This window comes from Hemitrygon akajei, chromosome 29, assembly GCF_048418815.1.
Source record: "Hemitrygon akajei chromosome 29, sHemAka1.3, whole genome shotgun sequence".
NCBI classification, from domain to species: domain Eukaryota; kingdom Metazoa; phylum Chordata; class Chondrichthyes; order Myliobatiformes; family Dasyatidae; genus Hemitrygon; species Hemitrygon akajei.
This window is the reverse complement of record NC_133152.1, coordinates 47,615,448-47,628,066: the sequence shown is the minus strand read 5'-3', so window position 1 is coordinate 47,628,066 and position 12,619 is coordinate 47,615,448.

Below are 12,619 nucleotides of genomic sequence, written 5' to 3'. Positions count from 1 at the left end.
CTCCCAGCTACTCTCAGGGCAACTCCCTTCCAGAGTAAACTCAACCCCGCAGGCTGAAACAACCTCATCTGCCAACCCAGCAGACTTCTTCAAGGTAATGGCATCCTTTTCATCTAGGACTGCCCTCATTTCATTATCGGGAACACCTTTAGAACTTTCAACTTCTTCAAACAGTTCTGCCAAACCAGACAGATCATCCATGTCCAACTCTGGACCTTTTAACAGCTTTTTCTGTTTCTCATCTTTATTTCGTGCCTCTAGAACTTTTCTCCCCGCTAAGGGCAGGTCTACCTCCTTTCCCTTACTCTTTTTCACTTTACTACTCTTAGTTTTACCACCCTCTAAACCCTCGTGGTATAGGGTTGGTAAAAACGTCTCGGCTAAATCGATACTGGCCGGATTTAAACTGCTCTCATTCTCAGCTGCCTTTCTCGACATGCTGCGAGTGATCGCGCATGCGGGATAGATCTTGGAATCTAGGGGCGGGACCGCAACGCTCACCGGCTGTCTCATCAGCGTCATTGCTGACCAAACCTTACCACCGGCTAAATCATTACCCAGAAGGACGTCCACGTCAGTTCTCGGGAATTCTGATCGCACCCCCATTTCAACTGGTCCAGAGACTAGCTCACAATTCATAATGATCCTATGCAAGGGCACCATTTCCGTCCCTTTTCCTATTCCTTTCACAGCTACCATTCCCGTCTTGCGACCAAAATCTAGTACCTTACTGCTGATCAATGATAGTTCAGCGCCCGTGTCTCTCCAGATCCGTACGGGAACTGGTGGGTCTCCCTCTCTCACTGACACGGTTCCGTTTGACATACAAATCTCAGACCCTTCTTGTACTCTGTCTACCCGGGGCTCTCTCGTCGATTTACTGATTACCACGGCACATCCGATAGGGATTGCTGCTTTCCCTTTTCCTGTCTCCTTCCTCGGAGCAAAGCACTTAGATGCAATATGTCCCCCCTTTCCACAATTAAAACAGGTCAAGCCCGGAAATCTCTGGCCATCTTGCCTCTCCTCCCCACTCTTACCACTAGCTCCCGGCGGGACCTCTGCCTCAGCCGGCGGGCTTTCTCTATCATTCCCACGGTCTCTCTGGGAACTTTTATTCGAGGAAAACTTTGTCTTGTGGGTTAGGGCATATTCATCTGCGAACCTAGCAAATTCGGAGATGGACTTATTCGGCTTCTCATTCAAATACATCCAGATATCCTCCGAAACACAACCTTTAAATTCCTCAATCAGAATTAACTCCCTGAGACGCCAAAAATCCTCTTCCACTATTTCTGCTGTACATCAATGGTCCAAGAGCACACCCTTCTCATAGGTAAACTCGGTATACATCTGATTCCACCCTTTCTTTAAATTTCTGAACTTTTGTCTATACGCTTCAGGTACCAATTCATAACTCTGGAGAATGGCCACTTTTACTTTGTCATAACTCTCCGCCTCTTCCTCCTCCATGGACAACGCCGTATATGCCCGTTGTGCCTTCCCTTTTAACACAATTTGTAACAGCGCCACCCACTGATCTCTGGGCCACTTCTGATTCACTGCCACCTTCTCAAAAAGCAAGAAATAACTATCAACATCCGTCTCCTCGAACGGAGGTACTAACCTCAACTCCCGACTAACATTAAACCGCTCCTCTCGGTCTGACCCTTGATCTCTTCACTCTTGCCTTAACTTCTCCATCTCCAAGTCATGTTTCCTCTGTTTCTCTTGTTACGAACCCCATAACTGGGTCACTTACCAGCAAAGATAGAGAGGTCCGTTGAAGTCTGATGGTACTATTTTTAAAAGTTTTTATTTATAAAGGGGCACAAAAGTAAGGTTAATACAAACATTCAGATAATATACGTCATCAATACTCAATCTAAAGCGTGGGTATAGTAATAATCATCAATAAGAAGTAGCTCTATCGTTTTGTCTAGGGGTAAAAATATTGTCCGATGGAAATATAAAAGTCTCTCAAGTTCATGCAGGCTTTAGCCTTTTGGGGACCGCTGGGTTTCACTTGTTGGAGAGAGAGAGAGAGAGGTTTTGTGAGAAAAGAAACTTGCCCAGTCTTTTAGGACGCAAACCATTGAATCGGGAACGTTGGTTCCCCGTTGTTAGTTCGAAGTCCTTTTCGGTGGTATCAGCCACCCGTTCCCCAGGCCAGGGGAAACGGACCACACGTGGCTTCCGAATAGCTTCCCGTTATCACGGGAGCGATGAGCGATGGTGTCTCCTTCTGGTGCGTCGCTAGGGGACTGCCCCCTGCAGCCCCTCTTTTATCTTGACTTGCAGGGTTGTAGATGTCAATCAGGGTGGGGTGATGCAATCTCCAGCCCACATTGCCCGAGGGTGTGCACGTAGCCCAGTCCCCAATCCACAAAGGTGTCTCCAAGAAACAATGGCCAATGTCACGTTCTTTTGCATCTCCGGGGGGAACGAGGCATCCAGCACGTTGCTCTCCCATTTCCTGGGTCTACTGACCCCCCCCCTCCACTAGGGCTCTTGTGATTCTCACAAAGGTGGGGGCTGCGGTCATAACACTCTGCCTCCCTCTCCTTCTCGGCTCTTTCCTTTTCTTTCTCAGCTCTCTCTCTCTCTCCTTTTCAGCTGCTTCCAGCTGTTTTAACTGAATTTCATGCTCCCTTTGTTTCTCAGCCCTGTCCTGCTCCCTTTTCACCTCTAACGCCTTTAGCTGGAGCTCATGCTCCCTTTGTTTGTCGGGCCTTTCTCTCTCTCTCTCTTTCTCTCTCTCGGCTCTTTCTTTCTCTTTCTCGGCTCTTTCTTTCTCTTTCTCGGCTGTTTCCAGCTGCTTTAACTTAATTGCACATTCCAACCTTAATTTCTCCAACTCTAACTGAGCCGTCCCACTAGCTGGTACCTTTTCAGGGATATTTTCCAATACCTCAGCTGCAAACACATTCTTCCCAATATAATACTGAGTTATTGCCCTTCGCACCTCCCGCTTTTTCATGGACAACCTCACCTCTGCGAGGTTTAGCCCTTTCGCCAGATTTATCAAGTCCGATTTGGTGGCCGCCTCTAGCGCCTCTAGAGTCGGGTTTTCTATAAATTCATCCACGTCCATCTTTGCTGGTTTCCCGTCTGGCTACCCGCGTAACCAGATCCAAGTTTGGACTTACAAGCCCGATTCACTGGCCTCCAAATTTGGTGTCAAATCCCAGACGAGCCCCCAACTGTTATGTACCCCGTAACTGGGTCACTTACCAGCAAAGATAGAGAGGTCCGTTGAAGTCTGATGGTACTATTTTTAACAGTATTTATTGATAAAAATACACAAAAATAATATCAATGCAAACATACAGATAATATACGTCGTCAATACTAAATCTAAAAGCGTGGGTATAATAATAATCAATAATAGCTCTATCGTTGTCTAGGGGATAATGTATTGTCCGATGGAAATATAAAAGTCACTCAAGTTCATTCAAGCTGCAGCTTTGGGTTGGAGAGAGAGACGGGTTAAAACTTGCCCATTCCTTTTATGATGTCAATCCTTCGAGAGTCGTTGGGGCTGATTTCCCCCTTGGTTGTTAGCTAAAGCCGTTCTTCTGTGGCAAGGCCCACCAATTCCGAGGCAAATGGAAAAGGACGCACGTGGCTTTCCACCGGCTTTCGCTATTACGCTGTTACAGGATTTCGAGCGTTTCTTCTGGTGCGTCTGTAGGGCTGTTCCCCAGTCCCTCTTTTATCCTGACTCACAGGGTCTCAGATGTCAATCAGGGTGGAATGATGCCATCCCCCCAACCAGCCCACGTTGCCTGAGGGCTTTCCATGAAGTACAGTACTCAATACACAATTCCGTCTCCAAAAGACAATGACCTGTTCCGTGGCCTTGTATCGCCGGGGCCAGGACATTCCAAACGTCTCTCTCACATTTCCTGGGTCTCCTGACTTGACTTAATAGCGATCTTGCGATTCTCAAAAAGGAGGGGGGGGGCACAGGTGTAACAGCTTGTACTCACTGGAGTTTAGAAGAATGAAGAAGGCGCAATCTCTTTGGAACTTATTGAACATAGGAAGGCCTAGATAGAGTGGACTTGTACAGGATGTTTTCTTTGGTGGTGTCGCCTAGGTCCAGAGGGCCCAACCTCAGAGTAGAGGGACGTCCATTCAGAACAGAGATGAGGAGGAATTTCTTCAGCCAGAGGATGGTGAATCTGTGGAATTCACTGCCTCAGACAGCTCTGGAGGCCAAATAATTGAGTATGTAGAGGCTAACAGGTTTTTTGACAGTCAGGGTGTCAAAGGTTACAAGGAGAGGGAGGAGAATGGGATTGAGAGGGATAATAAATTAGCTCTGATGGAATGGCAGAGCAGAGCTGATGGGCCAAATGGCCTATTTTTGCTGCTGTGTCTTGTGGTAAAGACAAAAGGAACTAAAGACGCTGTCTGGAGTCCCTCCAGTGTTTTGTGATGTTTCTGTGGTCCCAGTGAATTTGTTTAACAGATGAGACACTGCTGCTCTTGCTTGCTTTCCCTCGCCAGTGAACGTTGGCCTGACCGGGACAGGTCTGATCTGATCCAGACCCTGTGCCCCGTGGCATGGTGATGCCCCAGCCTTGGACTGAGTTGAAGATTCACCTTATTTATCAACAAGTACATCAAAATATCAAAACTTACAGGGAAATGCATCATTTACATCAATGACCAACACTGTCTGGGAGTGCGCTGGATGCAGCCCGCAATATAGCCATGCTTCAGACACCAAGATAGCATACCAGAAACTTACTAACCTAACCCTAACCAGTACACCTTTGGAATGAGAGAGGAAACACAAACCCACACAGTGAGGGGAGAATATACATAGTCCTCACAGACTGCGACAGGAATTGAACCTGTAAAGCATTTACGCCAACTGTCATGTAACCCAATCGAGTTTGTTCTTTCAGCTTGCTTCAAGGTCTGCCCGTCCAGTCACATGAGGCTGATTTGCAGCGTAATATTTGAGGCAGGTCACGGGTCGTTTGACATAAATTGCTCAGCAACTCTCAAGGCAGTGCCTGACTTAGCAAAAGCCGTCACGCATTGCTGCAGACATAATGAGTGTGCTGCGGCATCCCAAACACACCTGGAGGAAGATAATTTCAGGCTTTAATTGCCACACTTCTACAGAATCAGATAAAAATTATTACTCAGAAGGAAGCCTGTCATATCATAAGACATAGGAGCAGTTGGTGTTTGATTTATTAATTCACAGAATGTAAACGCCAGTGGCCATGCCAAAGTTTGCTCTCCATTCCTAATCCAGTCATGATAGTGTCGAACCGTGGTCTCCCTAGAGGTTGTGCCTCAGATTTAGTTAATTATTTATGTTTGTAGGGATGGTTTTGGGGACAGAGAGGGGAGTAGAGGTCAGGTTAGGGATTAGGGACAGGACGAGAGTCATAGACAACAGCAGCACAGGAACAGGCCCTTCTGCCCACCTAGTCCATGCTAAAATATTAGTCTGCCTAGGCCCATTGACAATGGTCCCGTTGACCATTGCCCCCTATACCACTCCCATCCATGTACTTATCCAAACTTCTCTTAAATGTTGAAATCGAACCTGCATTCATCATTTCCACTGACAGCTCATTCCACAACTCTCATCACCCTCTGAGTGAAGTGTTCCCCCCATCTCCCAGGTTCACCTTAACCATTTCACCTTTCATCTTTAACCCATGACCTCTAGTTTTAATCTCATCCAACCTCAGTGGAAAAAGCCTCCTTGCATTTACCCTATCAATATCCTTCATAATTTTGTAAACCTCTATTAAATCTCCCCTCATTCTCCTAAACTCCAGGGAATCAGAATCAGAATCAGGTTTATTATCACCAACATAATTTGTTAACTTAGCAGCAGCAGTTCAATACAATGCATGATAATATAGAAAAATTAATAAATAGATCACAGTAAGTGTGTGTATATATATTGAATAGATTAAAAATAGTGCAATAAACAGAAATAGTATATATTCTTTTAAAAAGTGAGGTAGTGTTCAAGGGTTTAATGTCCATTTAGGAATCGGATGGCAGATGGGAAGCTGTTCCTGAATTGCTGAGTGTGCGCCTTCAGGCTCCTGTACCTCCTACCTGATGGTAACAATGAGAAGAAGGCATGTCCTGGGTGATGGGGTTTTTAATGATGGACATTGCCTTTCTGAGGTACTGCTCCTTGAAGATGCCTTGGGTATCATGGAGACTAGTATCCATGATGGTACTGACTACGGTAATTGTGCAACTTCCTGTAGCTTCTTATGGTCCTATGTAGTAGCGAGCCCTGCACCCATACCAAACAGTGATGCAGCCTGTTGGACTGCTCTCCATGGTACATCTGTAGAAGTTTTTGAGTGTTTTAGTTGACAAACTCCTAATGAACTATAACTGCTGTCTTGCCTTCTTTATTGCTGCATTGATACAATGGGACCAGGTTAGATCCTCAGAGATCTTGACACTCAGGAACTTATAACTGCTCACTGTCTCTACTTCTGATCCCTCTATGAGGATTGGTACGTGTTCCCTTGTCTTAACCTTCCTGAAGTCCACAATCAGCTCTTTCGTCTTACTGACATTGAGTGCAAGATTGTTACTGTGACACCAGTTAATTAGCTGGTATATCTCGCTCCTGTACACCCTCTTATCTCCATCTGAGATTCACCAACAATGGTTGTATCATCAGCAAATTTATAGATGGTATTCGAGCTGTGCCTAGCCACATAGTCATGGGTTCAGAGAGGGTAGAGCAGTGGGCTAAGCACACACCCCTGAGGTGCACCAGTGTAGATTATCAGCGAAGAGGAGATATTGTCACCAATCCGCACAGATTGTGGTCTTCAGGTTAACAAGTCGAAGATCCAGTTGCAGAGGGAGGTACAGAGGCTCAGGTTCTGTAGTGTTTTGATCGGGATGGTGGGAATAATGTCCTAATATATTTGACCTTTTCTTATGGGAAATTAGGGGCCAATCTGGAGTTTGGAGTTCAACTCATGCAATTTGCATGTAAGTTTGTAGTTCCATCCCACGTGCATGCGGGTTTCCTCTGGATGCTCCTGTCTCCTCCCACACTCCAAAGACACACCATTTAATAGGCTAACTGGTCATTGTAAACTATCCTGTGACTGGCCTGGGGTTGAATGATGGACAGCCTGGCTCAGTGGGCGGAAGGGCCTGTCCAGGGCTGTATCTCTAAATAATAAAAGAAGAAATGGTGGCTCGGTCAGTGCAGTTTGCAAACACCAGCAAGCCAAAGGGCTGGTTTCCCCTAGGTCAGTGAGTCCCCGCCCTAGCATCGGTGAGCCCTGGGATCAATACCGAAGTCGATCAGATGTCCAGAACTCGAGCTCCAATGGCCAAAGCTTTACATCTGCTAGTCCACTGGGGAATTTGGAGGCCCAATATCTGTGAGTCTGTGAGTATGCTGGTGGCGGGAGTACCAGAGGCAACCTCTCCTGGCGTTGGAGGCCTGTCTGTGTGTGTGGGAGCTGAGCGGCTTGATTTCCTGTTGTTGTTGCTGCTTGTGTTGTTCTGCTGAACATTGTAGACATACCCTGTTGGCACCGGAATGTAGGCTGTTAACGCAAATGACATGTTTCACCACAACACACACAAAGTGCTGGAGTGGGTGTCATTGGCAGGAACAACATTCATGACCTCAGCAGGTCAGGCAGCATCTATGAAGGAGAAAAAGCAGTTGATGTTTTGGGCTGTGACCTTTCATCAGGTTGGGAAAGGAAAAGGCAGGAAGCCAGAATAAGCAGGTGGGGGTAGGGGAAGGAGGACAAGCTAGGAGGTGGAACCAGGTGGGTGGAGATGGAGGGTGACAATAGACAATAGGTGCAGGAGTAGGCCATTCGGCCCTTCTAGCCAGCACCGCCATTCACTGTGATCATGGCTGATCATACACAATCAGTACCCCGTTCCTGCCCTCTCCCCATATCCCTTGACCCCGCTATTTATAAGAGCTCTATCTAACTCTCTCTTGAATGCATCCAGAGACTTGGCCTCCACTGCCTTCTGGGGCAGAGCATTCCACATATCCACCACTCTCTGGGTGAAAAAGTTTTTCTGCATCTCAGTTCTAAATGGCCTACCCCTTATTCTTAAACTGTGGCCTCTAGTTCTGGACTCACCCATCAGCGGGAACATGCTTCCTGCCTCCAGCGTGTCCAATCCCTTAATAATCTTATATGTCTCAATCAGATCCCCTCTCATCCTTCTAAATTCCAGTGTATACAAGCCCAGTCGCTCCAATCTTTCAACATATGACAGTCCCACCATTCCAGGAATTAACCTTGTGAACCTACGCTGCACTCTCTCAATAGCAAGAATGTCCTTCCTCAAATTTGGAGACCAAAACTGCACACAATACTCCAGGTGGGGTCTCACCAGGGTCCTGTACAGCTGCAGAAGGACCTCTTTACTCCTATACGCAATTTCTCTTGTTATAAAGGCCAGCATGCCATTAGCTTTCTTCACTGCCTGCTGTACCTGCATGCTTGCTTTCATTGACTGATGTACAAGAACACCTAGATCTCGTTGTGCTTCCCCTTTTCCTAACTTGACTCCATTTAGATAGTAATCTGCCTTCCTGTTCTTGCCACCAAAGTGGATAACCTCACATTTATCCACATTAAACTGCATCTGCCATACATTTGCCCACTCACCCAACCTGTCCAAGTCACCCTGCATTCTCATAACATCCTCCTGACATTTCACACTGCCACCCAGCTTTGTGTCATCAGCAAATTTGCTAATGTTACTTTTAATCCCCTCATCTAAATCATTAATGTATATTGTAAACAGCTGCGGTCCCAGCACCGAACCTTGTGGTACCCCACTGGTCACAGCCTGCCATTCCGAAAGGGACCCGTTAATCGCTACTCTTTGTTTCCTGTCAGCCAGCCAATTTTCAATCCATGTCAGTACTCTGCCCCCAATACCATGTGCCCTAATTTTGCCCACTAATCTCCTATGTGGGACTTCATCAAAAGCTTTCTGGAAGTCCAGGTACACTGCATCCACTGGCTCTCCCTTGTCCATTTTCATAGTTACATCCTCAAAAAACTCCAGAAGATTAGTCAAGCATGATTTTCCCTTCATAAATCCATGCTGACTCGGACTGATCCTTCTACTGCTATCCAAATGTGTCGTAATTTCATCTTTTATAATTGACTCCAGCATCTTTCCCACCACTGATGTCAGGCTAACCGGTCTATAATTCCTTGTTTTCTCTCTCCCTCCTTTCTTGAAAAGTGGGACAACATTAGCCACCCTCCAATCAGCAGGAACTGTTCCTGAATCTATAGAACATTGGAAAATGATTACCAATGCATCCACGATTTCTAGAGCCACCTCTTTAAGTAGCCTGGGATACAGACCATCAGGTCCCGGGGACTTATCAGCCTTCAGACTCAACAGTCTATCCAACACCGTTTCTTGCCTAATATAAATTTCCTTCAGTTTATCCTTTACCCTAGTTCCTTTGGCCACTATTACATTTGGGAGATTGTTTGTGTCTTCCCTAGTGAAGACAGATCCAAAGTACTTGTTCAACTCATCTGCCATTTCCTTGTTCCCCATAATAAATTCACCCGTTTCTGTCTTCAATGGTCCAATTTTGGTCTTAACTATTTTTTTGCTATTCACGTACCTAAAGAAGCTTTTACTACCCTCCTTTATATTCTTGGCTAGTTTACCTTCATACCTCATTTTTTCTTGGTGTATTGCCTTTTTTGTTATCTTCTGTTGCTCTTTAAAAGCTTCCTAGTCCTCTGGTTTCCCGCTCATCTTTGCTATGTTATACTTTTATTTTATTTTTATACTGCCCTTTACTTCCCTCATCAGCCACGGCCCCCCTTTACTCCCCTTAGGATCTTTCTTCCTCTTTGGAATGAACCGATCCTGCACCTTCTGCATTATTCCCAGAAATACCTGCCATTGTTGTTCCACTGTCTTCCCTGCTAGGGTATTGTTCCATTGAACTTTGGCCAGCTCCTCCCTCATAGCTCCATAGTTCCCTTTGTTCAACTGTAATACTGACACATCCGATTTTCCCTTCTCCTTCTCAAATTGTAGGTTAAAACATATCATATTATGGTCACTATCTCCTAATGGTTCCTTTACCTCGAGGTCCCTGATCAAATCCGGTTCATTGCACAACACTAAATCTAGAATTGCCTTCTCCCTGGTAGGCTCCAGTACAAGCTGTTCTAAGAATCCATCTCAGAGACACTCCACAAACTCCCTTGGGGTCTAGTACCATTCTGATTCTCCCAGTCTACCTGCATGTTGAAATCTCCCATGACAGCTGTATCATTACCTTTGCGACATGCCAATTTTAACTCTTCATTCAACTTACACCCTACATCCAGACTGCTATTTGGGGGCCTGTAGATAACTCCCATTAGGGTCTTTCTACCCTTAGAATTTCTCAGTTCTATCCATACTGTCTCTACATCCCCTGTTTCTATGTCCCCCCTCGCAAGGGACTGAATATCATTCCTCACCAACAGAGCCACCCCACCCCCTCTGCCAGTCAGTCTGTCCTTTTGATAAGATGTATGTCCTTGAATATTCATTTCCCAGGCCCTGTCCGCTTGAAGCCATGTCTCTGTTATTCCCACAACGTCGTACTTGCCAATTTCCAACTGAGCCTCAAGCTCATCTACTTTATTCCTTATACTTCATGCATTCATATATAATACCTTTAATTTGTTACTCCCCTCTCCTTTCATATCAATTCCTATTTCACTTGGCCATACTGTATGATCTCTTCTTGAGCTTTCTACTCCATTGATTCTGTTGTCCTTTTTTTTTCTTATTTTCACTTTCCCTTTAACTCCATCCTTATATTTCCAGTTCATCCCCTCCCCCCACTACTTAGTTTAAACACATCCGTGTTGCAGTGGCAAACCTGTCTGCCAGAATGCTGGTCCCCCACCCTGTGAGAGGTGATAGATGGAAAAGATAAGGATATATTTCACCACGTTTTGATGTACGTGTGATAAACAAAGCAATCTGAATCTGAATCTAAATTGCCTGTGGCCTTAGTCAACAATTTAAAGTCCACTATATTGTCCTGGTCTGGAGACTCTGAGAAGAAGGACCAGCTATGAATGGCAGCTCTCCTCTGTGAAGGACAGTAGTGAACCAGGTGATTTTGTATGTGGTAAACCAGAAGTTTAGCAGTTAACACTACTGAGATTAGTTTATTTCCAGGTTTCTGAATTTATTGATTTCCTGTTTCCCAAACACCATGGCAAATTACTCCAGGTCAGTAGATACTGATCCAGGAATATAACTGCCACACACCGCTGGCTTCATTCTCAGTTTAGAACTGAGATGAGGAGAAACATCTTCGCCTTGAGGATTTTAAGTCCTTGTTTTGTCTCTCCACAGAGAGAAGGAGATGGGCACTTAATCACTGAGTATATTTAGTGCAGTGATCGATACGTTCTTGGAAATGGAACTGGAATTGGTTCATTATGGCCACTTGAACTGAGATACAGTGAAAAGCTTGTCTTGCGTACTGTTCATACAGATCAGATCATTACTCAGTGCACTGAGGTAGAACAAGGTAAAACAGTAACAATGCAGAGTAAAGTGTAACAGCTACAGAGAAAGTGAGATGCAAGGGACATGATAAAGTGCAAGGTCATAATGATGTAGACTGTGACGCCGACTCCATATTATCATACTAGGGCATTGTTCAATGGTCTGATAACAGTGGGGTAGAAGCTGTCCTTGTGCCTGGTGGTATGTGCTTACAAGCTTTTGTATCTTCTGCCCAATGGGACGGGGGGAAGGGTGAATGTCCTCGTGGGGGCAGCCCTTGATGCTGGCTGCTTTACTGTGGCAGGGAGAAGTGTAGACAGAGTACATAGGGGGAAACTGGTTTCCATGATGATCTGAGCTGTGCCCACAACTCTCTCCAGTTTTGTATGCTCATGGGATAGAACAGTTGCCGTACCGAGCCATGGTACGTCCAGATAGGATGCTTTCTTGGGAATCAGAATACTTCTGCTGAGAACATAGAGACAATCTACCATTTACCTCATCTAGAGGCAGAAAATTGTCCATGAACTTACTGACAACGGCAGGAGGATACCGATGACATTAACAAAACAAGCAGAGGCAATAGAGAAATGTTGCCTTCACACTGTGAGTTGGTTGCTATGGAAATGACCCACTGAGGTCCTCCAGCCATTTGGTTTCTGCACTATTTTGTCTTTGCTTTGCTAAACATGAGCCCAAAGCTATAAATCTGCTGGCTTTCACATTTAACATTATTTATTAATTTTTAATTATCATTTAGAGATACAGCGTGAAACAGGCCCTTCCGGCCCAACTAGCTGTGTTGCCCAGCAACTATTATTTAACCCTTGCCTAATCACAGGATGATTTACAATGACCAATTAACCTGCTAACCGATACGTCATTGGACTGTGGGAGGAAACCCATGCACTCGGGTGGAGAACAGATGAACTCCTTGCAGACGGTGCCAGAATTGAACTCTGAACTCCGGAATGCCCTGCACTGTAATAGCATTGTGATAAATACTACATGAAAGTAACGTCCCATTCTGCTTTTAGTTGCTGAATCCCTGGGTGGA